Source organism: Aethalodelphis obliquidens, unplaced genomic scaffold, assembly GCF_003676395.1.
Source record: "Aethalodelphis obliquidens isolate GAN/ISIS:26980383/991018 unplaced genomic scaffold, ASM367639v1 scaffold39, whole genome shotgun sequence".
NCBI lineage: Eukaryota > Metazoa > Chordata > Mammalia > Artiodactyla > Delphinidae > Aethalodelphis > Aethalodelphis obliquidens.
Window position 1 is genome coordinate 17,845,794 of NW_020837983.1, and position 14,815 is coordinate 17,860,608.

General features: G+C 36.6%; 1 protein-coding gene across 1 annotated transcript in view; it reads left to right on the plus strand.

Annotated features, from left to right (window-relative positions):
• Positions 1 to 335: 335 nt before the first annotated feature.
• The window catches only part of TRHR (thyrotropin releasing hormone receptor), a 344,936-nt gene continuing 330,456 nt past the window's right edge, over positions 336 to 14,815 (plus strand). Inside the window, exon 1 of the mRNA XM_027131608.1 lies at positions 336 to 512. The gene's annotated coding sequence lies outside the window, so the exon portion shown is untranslated. The remainder of the gene's footprint in view (positions 513 to 14,815) is intronic.

Here is a 14,815-nt window from a genome sequence, read left to right on the forward strand (position 1 = left end):
TTTCTGAAAAACATAGTAACATTTAATGAATGAAAACCTTTTTGAAGGATCTCTCCAAAAGATTGACTTTGTTTTAGTAGACAGGAATTAAGTAAATCTTAAAACTGCAAGTTTCTGACTGAATTTTTTAAATTCAAGCTTTTGTCTGCAAAATTTATGTACAAAAGACAAACTAGCAAAAAATAGGTTTTATTTTCATAAGTTTTTCTTGCAGTGCACTGTGAGGATAGGGACCTGTAGAATGGAAGACTCCAACTCCAGCAAAATGCTCATCGATATTTCTGTGCTAGCACAGCAGATCCCCTCTCAGACTCCTTTAGATTGTACTCTTGCTATTTGTGCTATCATTTCCACTCACTCTTTCCTAATTTTTTTTTTTCCTTTTCATGTTAGATCTTTAGTGTTTCCACGGTGGAAAAGCTATGAACCTCTACTGGACTGGGAAATTACATTACTTAGAGAATGCAGAGCGCAAGAATGCTGGAGACCTAGCTAACGTGATCTTCTCTAAGGTCTGTTATCTATTTGTTTTCCCACACTACACGTTAGATTCTCGACAGCAATTGCCAGTGGATATCCACTGTGTAGGGTTCTACCAGAGTTATTCTTTAATCTAGAGCTTCTCTGAGACACTAGAGTCACAGAGATGACTCCTCCACAGCATAGGATAAAGAACTATGTCTGGTTTAACATGCTTTTGTAGATATTGCATTATCTATGACACGCAGATGGGTTCTGATACAAACATCAATTCCTCCTTTACCATGTGAGTAAATTTGGCTTGGTGTGGCTCAGAGCATAATCTTTTGTAATGGCTTGGGTTTTGTTTTCTTTCTTTGTACAGGATCTACTCCTCTTTCTTGTTGGTTTTTGTTTGTTTGTTTGTTTTGTTTTAAATGTTATTACCTGAAATCCTGTTTGCAAGTATACTCAAATTTTACTTTATCAACTGAATTGCTTAAAGGGAAGTTAACTTCCTTCAGTCTTTGTGAAGGTGATCTACTACCAATTATCCCTTACCCTGGAGATAGGTCCTGAGTGCCTGGTCTCTGTGTCTTTTGTCTGCTTATTTTCCCTTTTTAATCTTGATGTGCTGTGGTAATACTTACCATGTATTGAATGGTTTCCATGTACTGCCTCTCACTTTCACAGCAATCTTGCAGAGTGGTATGATTACTCTGTTTTACAGATAAAAAACTAAGACTCTAAGAAATTCAACGACTTTTCTAGGGTCACACATCAGGATTTAAATCTATATCTATGTGACTTTAAAGCTCAGAGTGACTTTGAGTGAGAAAAGTAACTATTAGAATGGAAGTAAATGTATAATGGAGGCATGGGGCTCTGCGGCTGGACTGTTTGGGCTCAAACCCTGGCTCCACCTTTATTATCAAACTAACTTTGAATAAGTTACTTGAACTTTCTTAGACATAGTTTCCTCATCTGTAGAATGGACATAAGTATATTAATTAACTTTCTGGACTACTGTGAGGACTAACTGCAATATTGCAGGTGACATCAGTGTTTAGGACAGTGGCTGGCATGTGGGAAGAGTTCAATACATGCTAGCTGCTGTTACTGTTGAACTGAAAATTGGTTTATTAAACAGAACTATTGGTGTCATGACGTTTACTTGGAAGCATCAATGAAAGTCCCTCATGATTTATCAGTTCAGAGGTTTGAGTATTTAACCATTTCATACCCACTGTCATGTGGGGCCATATCTATTCTGGAAAGAAATGATTTTTTTTTAAATTAGTGCTTTCCAAGCTTTGGTAATATTACTACATTTTTTTTTTCTGTCCTGACTCTGTTCTTAAATGTGAAGTGGACTATTCACTAATTACCACACAATGCCTGAAGTAGCCTTACCCTATAAAGCCCTGTTCCTGGAAAACAACCTTGGCTTGGGTTTAGTGATTCTAAATGTGAGGATTAGAGTCCAGAACTGACTCCCTGGAACTGCTGACCAGACAGCAGTTCACAAATCACCCCTCAGCAGGAAGCGTTCCCGGACAAGCTGGGCAGGATCAGGACTTTCACTTCCCATAAATCTCCCACCAGCCATTGTCCTTCTTTCTGGGAACCACCATTATTGCTTTCCATTTTCCCTCCCTTCCTCCCTCCTTTGCTCCCTCCTTCCCATCCTCTTTCCTTCCTTTCTTTTCTTCTATTAGGGAATTAAAGCAGATATCAAAACCAAATACAAAACTAACCCTTTCATATGCCCTGTGTCTTTCATACTATGTGTGCTATGTGTATATAAACTTGGAAAGTTAGGACTTCAAGGGCAGGGACTTTGTCTGGTCCTGCCCTGAAAGATTCCTAAAAAAAACAGAACTTCACACTCTGTCCGGGTCATGTTCTCAAAACAAACATATATTCATGAATGTTAATCTTACTCAGTGTTCTATGGCATTGGCCATAATACCTCAGATATATTTGAAGAAAAATTATGTTGAAGTAATATCTATAAAAGTAATGAAAAATTGGGCTTTTGATTTTGGTTGTAAGGATGATCTCTGCAAAAGAAAGAGAAGGCCTGGGTGCCTGGACCAACACTCTCGCATCTGATTTGTTGTACAACATCTATTAAATGCACAGTGGTTTTAACCACTTAAAATATTGAGGTTGATCCTAAACTGTCCTTCTTGGATCGGGTATTTCCTAGTGTTTTTCTATACTGGAACATTCCTCACTTTGGTGAGGTGAGTCAGCCTTTCCCAGTTCTCTATTTGGCTCATTAACTGAGTTGCCCCTCTGCCAGTGATTTCCAGACACCAGTCTGTGACAAAATTTCACCAGTATGAGGTAAAATGAGAAAAATAAGGATAATGTAGGGACTTTTTCTTATGGCTAAATTTATTTAATTGAAAGAAAAGCACTTTACTCTGAGATTATGTAACTCCTATATTTTTGTGACAAAGAGGTCTTTACTTTATGAAAAGGTTGGCAAAAGAGGAAAATCAGGGAACCATGGCCTTAGACTCTGGGATATGTGAAATGGAGAACTGCTCTAGGCAACACATGGTATGTGCACATGTATGTGTGTGTGTGTGTTTATGGCCAGGTACCCACCTCAAGGGACCATGTGCCTGGACAGTCTTTTAAAGGAGGTTTCTAATGGGGGACTCATGGGACCTGTTAGCACCAGTCAGATGGTTGCTAAAGCAGAGAAGTTCCTGAAACAGAAGGGGCACCTATTCCATCCTTACAGACAAATCTTTAATATTCTCATTTCTCTCTTGGGATATATTTTCTTCCTCTGAGCTGCACTTGGTGTCCTTTTTAATCTGATTTCACCTGAATGAAATTGTTTCATAAGGATAGCCTTGATGAATAGTCAACAACTTAAAACAGGAAATGAATGAAAAGAAAAAATGCTTTGATGATGTTCCTAATAATAATGGTACTTTAAATGAATACCATGGCTCAAGTTTTTTAGAAAACAGAATACACAGCAAAGCTTGATTGATCATGCTTTATTGGGAAGTGCAATCTCAGGATAGCAAAAAAGAGAGGAAAAAAGAAGTGCTTTCACATACATAGTGCATTTACTCATCTTGACAGAAATTTTAAAAGTGAGTGATCTAATTAAAATTTTGAGAAGCTGCTTTTAAATGCCATTTTTGGATGTCCTTAGTGATTCCATGGTAAATAAGTGAGTGAAGTCCTCAAGAGGGTGAATGACTGGCCCAGGTCTATGTAGTTGAGAAGTGGCAGAGCTGTATTTAAAATCAGGCTTAGCTCCCGAGCTAATGGGTTTTCACCATTCCTGCAGATTGGCAGCACAGGGCTTTTAGAAAAATATCTGGGACAAAGATTATTATTCCAGTTTTAGAGAAAGAGGCAATAAAAGCACTGGCGAGATTAGTAATCTGTCTAAAAACAAACTAGCAAATTGAATCCAACAGTGTATAAAAAGAATTTTATAGGGAATTCCCTGGCAGTCCAGTGGCTAGGATTCAGTGCTTTCACTGCTGGGGCCTCGGGTTTGATCCCTGGTCAGGGAACTAAGATGCTGCAAGCCATGAGGTGCGACCAAAAAAAAAAAAAAGAATTTTATACCTTGACCAACTGGGATTTATTCCATGCATGCAAGGTTAGTTCAACATTCAAAAATCAAATGATCATAATAGATGTAGAAAATAATATTTGAAGAAATACAACACTCATTCATAGTGAAAAAGAACTCTCAGCAAACTAGGAATAGAGGGGAACTTCTTCAACTTGTTAAATAACATCTGCAGAAGCCTATAGTAAACTTCATATTTAATGGAGAGAAACTTGAAGATTCCCCACAAAGATTAGGAATAAGGCAAAGATGTCCCCTCTTACCACTTGCTTTTAACATTGTACTAAAAGTCCTAGCTAATGCATTAAGACAAAAAAAGGAAATAAAACGTATACAGACTGTGAAGGAGGAAATAAAATGTCTTTGTTTGCAGGTGACTTTATTGTTCATGTAGAAAATCCGAAAGAATTGACCAAAAATTGCCTGGAATTAATAAGCAATTATAACAAGTTTGCAGCATACCAAGTTAACCTACAAAAGTCAGTTGCTTTCCTATATACCAGCAGTGAACAAGTGGAATTTGAAATTAAAAACAATAACATTTATATTGACACCCCAATGAAATATGTAGGTATAAATCAAACAAAATACGTACAAGATTTTTAGAGGAAAACTACAAAACTGATAAGAGAAATCAAATAAATAAATAAATGAAGAGTTAGTCTATGTTCATGGATAGAAAGACTCAATATCATCACGATGTTTGTTCTTCCTAACTTGATCTATAGATTCAATACAATCCCAATGAAAAACCCAGAAAGTTATTTTGCAGACTCTAGTGTTTATATGTGGAGGCAGAAGACCCAGAAGAGCCAACACAATATTGAAGAAGGAAAACAAAGTTGGAGGAATGACACTACTCAAATGCAAGACTTGCTATAAATCTGCACGAATCAAAATAATGTGGTATTGGTGAAAGAATAGTCAGATCAATGGAACAGAATAGAGAGCTCAGAAATAAGCCCCCACACAAATATAGGTGACTGATCTTTGACAAAGGAGCAAAGGCAATACAATGTAGCAAAGATCGTATTTTCAACAAATGATGCTAAAACAACTGGGCCCTCACATGCAAAAAAAAAAAAAATGAATGTAGACATAGAGTTTATACACTTCACAAAAGTTAACTCAAAGTGGATAATAGACTTAAATGTAAAATGAAAAACTATAAAACTCCTAGAAGATAACATAGGAATATAGATCTTGGGTTTAGCCATGACTTTTTAGATACAATATCAAAGACATGATCCATGAAAGAACTAAATTAATTTCTAAGTACAACTTTTCTGTGAGTCTAAAACTGCCCTAAAAAAATAAAGTCTGTTAAAAAACAAAAAAACTGCAACAGACAGTGAGTGTGTGGGGATAAGTTTTGTTAAAAGAGTAGTAGACACCTAGAGAGAGCACTAGACGGGGACCATGGAGAATTGCTTCTAGACCCTGCTCTGCAACTAGTCAGCAGTACCTTGGGAAAATAACACCTTCTCTAAGCTTTACTTTCTCGTATGAAAAAAGAAGCAGGTGGAAAAAGTGTACTCTAAGGTTTCTTTGCCACTCCCATTTGCTCAGTTTTGGAACAAAGCAATTAAGTCTACTTTTGGAGAGTTCACATAAGTGATGGGATTCCTCAGGAGCTGAACAGGTCCTCTTACCCCAAATTGTCACCTTCTCTGCCTGATGTGTCCTTCATTAGAGACTCACTTGTTTAAGTCCATCTCCCTGCACGTATTTAAAGCAGAATAATCTCAGCCCTAACCTTGCTCCCTACTGTAGCTACCCTTAGGAACTATTATATCTTAAGGCATAAAGTTAATTAGTATGTATTTTGTCAGGACAGGGGCATCAGAACAAAATCTGGTATATATCAGGTGTTCAATATATTTGTTAAGTAAACGGATGGATGAATCAGTAATTGTAAAGAAGAGGGGTGCCGGGGTAAGTGGAGCTGCAGAGGTGCAGGACTGGGTTAGGGTCATGGAAAGAAGGATGAGACCTAGAATGCTGTATAAGGAGAGACGCTCCAAAGATAGATTTGCCTACTTCACACTCATGCGTGAGACCTGCCCTGGGAACGAACCCATTCCATCCCCATTCTTTATCAATCATTCATTTAGTAAGCAACTACCGTGTGCCAGAAACAGCACTTAGCATTAGGGATTCAATGATGAGTGAGCCAGAGGGATGATCTCTTTCTCACAGAGCCATTTGACTTGTTCCTTATTAAATTCCTACACAGCAGAGCAGACACCAGGCTTCCACCCACTTTCCTACTCCTGACATCCTTATGTACTCACACTAAATTCAAGAAAGAGTTTAAGTGTTCCTTTCATCCAACTTCTCAACCTTTACTACTTTGAAAGCTAGCTAAAGTAAAACTTTTTCTTGGTTTCTCTATTATGAATAAATGCTGCCCCCTTCTGGAATGTTGACAGTATGAAAGACTGACTTCTAGCAGTGAAAGTTTTTATAGTTCGTGGAAAGTTTAGGCTTAACTTTGGTTAAATCTCACTGGATTATCAGTGGGGAATTTGATGTGTGGGAAGGTCAACTTGTCTGTCTATATCTTGGGAGAGGAGAGTTAGTAACAACAGCGAATGAAAGAGGGGACTGAAACCTATGCTTTCAGACTTTCAGTTCATGGTCCCTCCTTTCAAGTTTACTAGACTGGAGACATGGTTATAGATGTTTTTGTTGCTCCTATGTATATATTTGCCTATACGTTTCCCCTTCATTTTCCATCACATTCAGTCCATGCTTTCGTCTCTTCCCTATTTCCTTTTCCATATGGTTGTGATGGACAGATTCACCTTAAGGAATCAAAGCAGGTTAAGAGCTGTCTCAACCCGTCTCTGTCTGTGTATCTGTGTGTCTTCTGAATTTTTGTCTGTCTGACTGTCTGATATCTTCTATAGATTTCTGGGTAAGGGAATTTAAAGTCCACCCATTTATGAATTTAGATCTATAAGAACAAATGACACATTGTCTTCTCTTCCACTCAGATAATTATTTAGTAAAAATTTATTGCCTACCCCGTACATGTTAGATGTTGTGAATACAAAAATTAAAAAGACAAGCTCTCTGTTCTCCAGGACTTATTTTGGGGGATGACAGAAAAATAAACAAATTATCAGAGGCAGCAGCATGATGAGAGCCCTAAAAGAGGAAGTCCCAGAGAATGGAAGGAGGCATCTAACTTAGCCAGAAGGAAGGTGGAAGTTGCTTAGAGGTAGTGGTGTCTTACCTTCCAGCTTTTTGAGGATTCCATGTAAAATGAAGTGTGAGTACAAATGTCAAACTGTAAGCAACGTTTCATAGACATCCGTATTCAATTCAATTCTCACCACTCGAGAGGCCTCAGGGATTTGCAGATCTCAAAGTAAAAGTATTGGCTGAGTGATCACTGAAGATCAAGGATATAAATATCTGATAAAATATATGAGACCAAATTTTACAAATAAATCATTCAGAAACATCACTTTTAATAAAATTGTGATAGTATTTAAGTTTTTTCCATCTACTTCTGTAATTGATATTCATATATTTATATGGCTTAAAGTAGCTTCATGGTCTGTGAAGCCCTTTGCTTTATTGAAGATCTGTACTAACTTGTGATTAGCAAACTCTGTAGGCTGTTCAATAAAGAAAAAGCCAAAATAAAACTGGAAAAGATCTAAAAGTGGGAGTGGAAATCAATGAACTTATGCTTGCAAAGTGTTCTGGGAATAAAGGCTATTTATCTGTGTTAACAATGCCTTGAAACCTGTTTTAGTGTATTATAAGGGAATGCACATTTAATTAAAAGAAATTTGATTAGGAGAGAAAGAGAGGTAGTTAATTTCTGAATGGATCTTGGTCAAGTTGTTTATTCCCTCCAAGATGCAGATACAGGGCTACCTCTAGCCCATATGCTGCCTTTATGCAGATTAGAAATGGCACCTGCACTCTGGGTGGGTATAGCCCCCCAGACACTAGGCTTGGTTTTGAGGATATCTTATTTCTTTGCTCAGAGAGGGTACGGTATCTTTAATCATGTTCACATTTACCGTTCATTTTCCCTAATAAGTTTTTCTCTACTACCAGCCAACTGCATTGTTAAAATGGATTACTCCCTCACTGTCACAAAATGTTAACAGTTATAAACTGCCAGGTAGTCAATCAGACCTCTTTAATTACTATTTTGTACTGAAGAACACAATCTTGATGATTTTATAGGTACAGAACAGTAATATTACCTTAGAAAACGTCCTCTCTTAGGGAGACACCATGGCTGAAGTCATTGAGAGGGAGAGGAGAGCATAGAATCTAAGGTTCCATTGTCTGGGAGCTTTTTGAAATGGAAAAGTATGAGAGGGAAAATGAAAGCTTGTTGTTGTAGTTCTGTATTCTTATGGACTTTTAAAACAACATTGGGGCAATTCAACATTTAATAATGTGGTATCAATGTGAAAAAGTACATTTTCATTCTTATTTACATATATAATTTATATATTTTTAGAAATAATCAGAAAATAAACAATCAAAAAAGAGATAATGAATGAAATGTACCTATTACAGCATACTACAAAGATAGCTATTGATAACATTTTGTATATATACATATATCCTTGTAATCATATATGCAAAATGTCCCAATGAAAATCACACAAATTATTAATGCATATTTTGAAAATACATCAGTGTATAGATAAGCAGTTAGTTTGCTACCTTAAGTTTGTCCTCTAATATTTAAATATATTACTTTAAAATGTTTTTACTATGATTCTCTTGATATGGGTTCTACTGAAATATTATAATGGGGATAAATATATTTTTTAAATTGAGGAAATACACAGATAAACACACGCAGGCACATATATTTTTTAAATGGTATCAGCTCTCTAAATTGTTTTGTTTTTATTATTTTTTATCTAGGGACTATGTCATGATCATCTGCCTATTTCTCTTAATTAATATACATTCTCACTAAGTTTTTAATAGGAGTGTAGTAATCCACAATATGATTATTCATTAGACCAATCTTCCATTTTGGCAGATTTGCATTATTTAAGATTTAGGTTGATTATAAGAGTGCTGACATTTCTATCCTCGTTGGCATATCTTTGTGCACTTGCCTAATTGTATTCTTATTCTGTTTCTAATCAAAGGGAAGGTACATGTTTCCAGGTGTCTTTAATTTTACAGAAAGTTATAGAATAAACTTATTGTTTTTATGTTTGATATATGTAGTTTTGTAGTGGAGTAGATTGTAAAACATGCATACATGTTAGGTATAAAACTGGAATTTCAAAGAAATTTCAAGCTGTTATCAGGCCACTTTGAGAGTGCGGAGGCTAGCAGGTGAGGGTAAGTGGAAGGGTGTGTGGAAGTGGGAGGAATCACATTTACTTGTATCATCAGAGTTTCTTTAACGGAGAAGTTTGAGAAGCATTTAGGATAGCTCTAAACTAATTTCTAGATCAAATGGCACTTCCATTTTTATGATTTTTTTCCACCTGGCAAATGTTTCTCATCACTCTGCCCTATATCTATTAAAAACTGCGTCAATTTGTTGGAAGGTGGTATAATCTTCCATTCATTATGATATTTAAAGGTATAGTTTAAAAAGAAAAACATCATGGGCACAAATGTCTATTATTTTAACATTGCTTTCTTCTCATCCTACTTATGTCACCATCTTGAGATGTTCATATACATAACCTCTTTGAAGCCATAGCTAATTTTCAATGAATACAAATTTTGTTCTTCCTTCTCTGACTTTATAAATAGACAAGAATTAAAGTGATTTTCAAAATCACTGTATGAGGGTGGTCAGACCGGCTGTACCCAAATTAAAAAGAAAAACTATTTATGGGTATCCAAATTTATTTTAAAATGAAATCATCACATTCTGCATTGACTTTGATTAAGAAAAAAAATCTGTTCTAGCTTTTCAGACAGCTGTCAGCCCAACCATAGTTGGAAATAAGTATTGTTTTTTGAGCATAGCAATGAGAACTATTGAGTGTGCAGTACTGTGGAAATGATTAAATAATGGCCAAAATTCACTCTTGAAATAGAAAGGACACAAGTATTGTACTGGTTATGAGACCCTCATATTTGTAATTCACTGAAGTGCATTTTCATGTCAGTATAACTTTTTGTACTTCATGAATAAGGTTTAATGATACCTATAGTCATTGTACAAATGTTAAGCTACAATTATGTTATAAACTCTAATAAATTAGGTAGATTATAAAATCTTTGTGAGTAGAACAGACTCTTATCTTTGTATCTCTAGTGCTCAGCACAGTATCTGGCATAAAAAAGAAACCCTATAAAAGGTTCCTGAATAGGTGAAATGTAGTACATAGCCCCAAAATTATGATATAAAATTAAAATGTCCACTTCAGAGATGATTCCCCTGATTTAATCAACGTAATTGAATGTCTGCTATGAGCCAGGTACTGGAGATATTGTGGTGAACAAACCAGACAGGGTCTCCAATCCCTGTATCTAAGAAACATAGTATTCGTGTTGCTAAGGAGACGAGCATGCTCCCCAAATCCCATCTTGTCCTCTCTATCAAGAAAGGCAATCTGTCTCACTGGAATTTTCTTAAATCACAACTGGAACACACCAACATAGAATTATACTAAAAATTAGTAATTACAACTCCATCCTACACTTCCTCCTTCTCTTTGCTCTAATGATACTGGTCATCTTTCTGTCCTTGGATTCCCTAAGCACTTTCCATTCTTAGGGATGCTGTCTTTGCTCTTCCATGTAATTGGAACAGTCTGCCTCACATCTTCTCGCTCAGAATTTGGGTTGAGTATGGTCTCCTTAGAGAGGTCTTTCCTGTTCCCCTCACCCTAACCTCAGCTGGTCATCTCCACTCCATCACTCTATCACATTAAACCATTTCATTTTCTTCCTAGCAATGAGACATTTTTGAAATTATATTGTCTATTTATCTGTTTATTTATTATTTCCTCCACATGGAATATAAGTTCTAAAATAGCAGGGACTTCTCTGACAGTCCAGTCGTTAAGACTCTGTGCTTCCACTGCAGGGGGCTCAGGTTCAATCCCTGGTTCTGGAACTAAGATCCCACATGCTACATGGCACGACCGAAAAAAAAAAAAAAAAAGGCAGAGTAAATTCTAAGAAAGCAAAGACTTTCCATGAAAGCAAATTTGTCTTGTTCACCACTATATTCCAGTGCATAAAAGAACAACCTGCCAATTTTATCTATACAATTAGGTTAAGAAAACAATTTTTTTTTCCATTTTGAATGACAGCTATATGACTGACACTGGAAATACAGACTCCAAGGGGACAAAACACTATTATTTTTGTATTAAGAAAATAAAGAATTAAAACAAGTTCAAACAGTAGAGAAAGGTATGGAAAGAAAAGTAAAAGTCTCTCTTTTTTTCCCACTCTTAGCCTCAGTTGTGCTCCCCAGAAATTTAACCTTTAATTTTCAGACATTTCTGTTTTAAATGCTTCCAGTGGTTACTACTGCAACTCCAGTAGTAACATATTACATTTCTTGATTTATCATGGTTAGACAGTATCTCACTGTAGAAGACGAGGAATTGGTGTACGATTGTCCCCAATCCCTGGGGCAGTGGTTCCAGGACCACCCCATGCACACCAAAATCTGCCTAGGCTGAATTCCCTTATATGAAATGATGTACTATTTGCATGTATTTTATGCACATCCTCCCAAATATTTTAAATCATCTCTAGATTACTTATACTTTGCTGAGCGTAAGACAAATTCAAGTTTTGCTCTTTTGGAACGTTCTGGAATTGTTTTTCTGGAATATTTTTTATCTCTGATTGGTTGAATCCTTAGATATGTTTAGAACTCATGGATACAAAGGGCCACTTTCTCTGCATCTCCTTCTTTATGTCCCATTTCTTGGTATTATTATTTTAATACTCATGGTTACCTTCTCAGTGTTTAACAACATATTTAAATCTCTTGATTAACCCATCTAGATATTATCTAATTATGATAATTATCAAAAATTGGGCAGTTAGCTCTCCTACAGTTTCTTGATATTTTCTTCTCACCTATTCTGTTCAAAATTTTTGTCATTGCTTCTTCATTGGCAGAGTTACATTATTTATAGTCCATAGTTTGATTCTAATACTTTAACGAGTACTTTAACCACCATTTGTGAAATTATTGTTGTGTGAATTTTCTCAAATACGTAGTACGCTTGGATAGAGGAGAAACCCTAAACCAATGCTGCTATCCATGTGTTCCTCTAAGGATAATGCTTTTTTTGTTTGTTTGTTTTAACATCTTTATTGCAGTATAATTGCTTTACAATGTTGTGTTAGTTTCTGCTGTATAACAAAGCGAATCACCTATATGTATACATATATTCCCATATCCCCACCCTCTTGCATCTCCCTCCCACCCTCCCTATCCCACCCCTCTAGGTGGTCACAGAGCACAGAGCTGATTTCCCCGTTCGATGCAGCTGCTTCCCCCTAGCTATCTATTTTACATTTGGTAGTGTATATATGTCAATGCCACTCTCTCACTTTGTCCCAGCTTACCCTTCCCCCTCCCTGTGTCCTCAAATACATTCTCTACATCTGCATCTTTATTCCTGTCCTGCCTTTCTTTAATCAGGAAATTTTTCTTTTATCATTTCCTACCATTCATTATCTCTGTCCTCATCCCCATGCCTTTTGGAACTCTTATTATAAGGATTTTGTAAGGAGCAAGCAAATTGGTTTGAGGCCCTCACAATTAACCAAAAACAAGCAAACAAAAACAACCCTTGTCTAGATCTTTTGTGAGACCTAAATTTATCTTAGGATCTGCTCTAACTCTTTTCCCAACTCCAAGGCCAACAACTTGGAGCCTACCTAGGAAAATTTTTGAGGTTCTAACTGGAGGCAAATGTTCCAGCTAACTGCTAGACTGGAGGGGAGAGAGGCCAAATGGTCCAAAGTGTTCTTAGTTAAACACGTTGATAAGTGATTCAAAGTTCAAATAGAACTTAGAGCCTAGAATCGAGTACTGTAGCCCTGTAATTTCCTTTGCTCTTGTGTTTCCATTAGAATGACCCATTCAAATTCTGTCTCCCAGAAATGTATCAAAATCTCTACTGTGCACATGACATACTCTCTCATTTTCAGTGCTGACATGGATTTATTATTTTCAATATACTTTTTACTAAAATTTCAGGGTAGTCTTGAGAACAATGAGAGGCAAACACATGTGCTCAGTCTGCCATACTGAACCAGACATTAGCACGTGACAGTTAGATGCATGGTTTTGAAGAGTAGTTTTAATGTTGGACTATTTTTATACAATCCACATCAAAATCATTCAATTTGCCATTATTTAAATTAGTAAATGTTATGTTCAACACATACCTTTTACGTGGTCCCTGAGCCTTCCCTCAAGCTTCACAGGAACAGAAATGTAGTTATAATGTGGTAAGACCTCCTGCTTTGTCAATTAATAATAGCCTAATCCTTGTTGAAACAAATGATAACTTTCTGAAAGACAGAATTTGGGCGGAATTATAAAGAGATAATCACACAGTTGTGTGGTTAGTGCTATGATAAAGCCAGAGAATTGCTTTTTCTGTCTTTCCCTTCTTCGCTGCCACAAATGCTCAAAGTTTCTTTGCCTTTGGAGGCATGTCCAGAACACTATTTTTCCTCTGCTAATTAAAGTATTCTTATTTTCTAGTCTTTCATCTCTTAAGACCTCTGGTTTCAGCTTCTCAAGTCTCATCTGAAATCCCAAACTCTTCATAAAGATTTCCTTAGTTAATTAGAAAAAGTTAAAATTTTCTTATCATGACAAGGATAATTTCTGCTTTATCCTTTTTTAAAACAGTTTTAATGAGGTATAATTCACATACAATTCACCCATTAAGGTGTTACAATTCCGTGGCTTTTAGTATATTCAGAAAATTATGTGGCGGTTGTCACAGTCAATTTTAGAATATTTTTATCACTCAAAAAGAAACTCTGTACCCTTCAGCCATCACTTTCCTATTCTCTCATTCCTTCCGCCACCATCCCTAAGCAAGCACTAATCTACTTTCTGTCTCTATACAGTTTCCTATTCTGAAATTTCATATGAATGGAATCATATAACATGTGGACTTTTGTGACTGTCTTCTTTCACTTAGCATAATGTTTTCAAGGTACATCCAAGTTGTAGCGTATATCAGTACTTCATTCCCGTTTGTGGTCAAATAATGGTCCGTTGTCTGTATATTTTACATTTTGATTATCCATTCATCCATTGATAGGCTTTTTTTTTTTTTTTTTCTGTACGCGGGCCTTTCACTGTTGTGGCCTCTCCCGCTGCAGAGCACAGGCTCCGGACGCACAGGCTCAGCGGCTATGGCTCACGGGCCCAGCCACTCCACGGCCTGTGGGATCTTCCCGGACCGGGGCACGAACCCGTGTCCCGTGCATCAGCAGGCAGACTCTCAACCTCAGTGCCACCAGGGAAGCCCTGATAGGCATTTTTATCGTTTCTACCTTTTGGTTATTATGAATAATGCTGCTATAAACATTCATGTACAAGTGTTTGTATGGACATTATTTTCATTTCTCTAGGAATTGAACTGCTGGGTCACATGGTATCTTTATTTTTAGTTGTTTGAGGAACTGTCAAATTGTTTTCCAAAGCAGCTGTACCATTTTACATTCTGACTAGCAGCATATCAATGTTCTAATTTTTCCATATCCTTGCCAACACTTGTT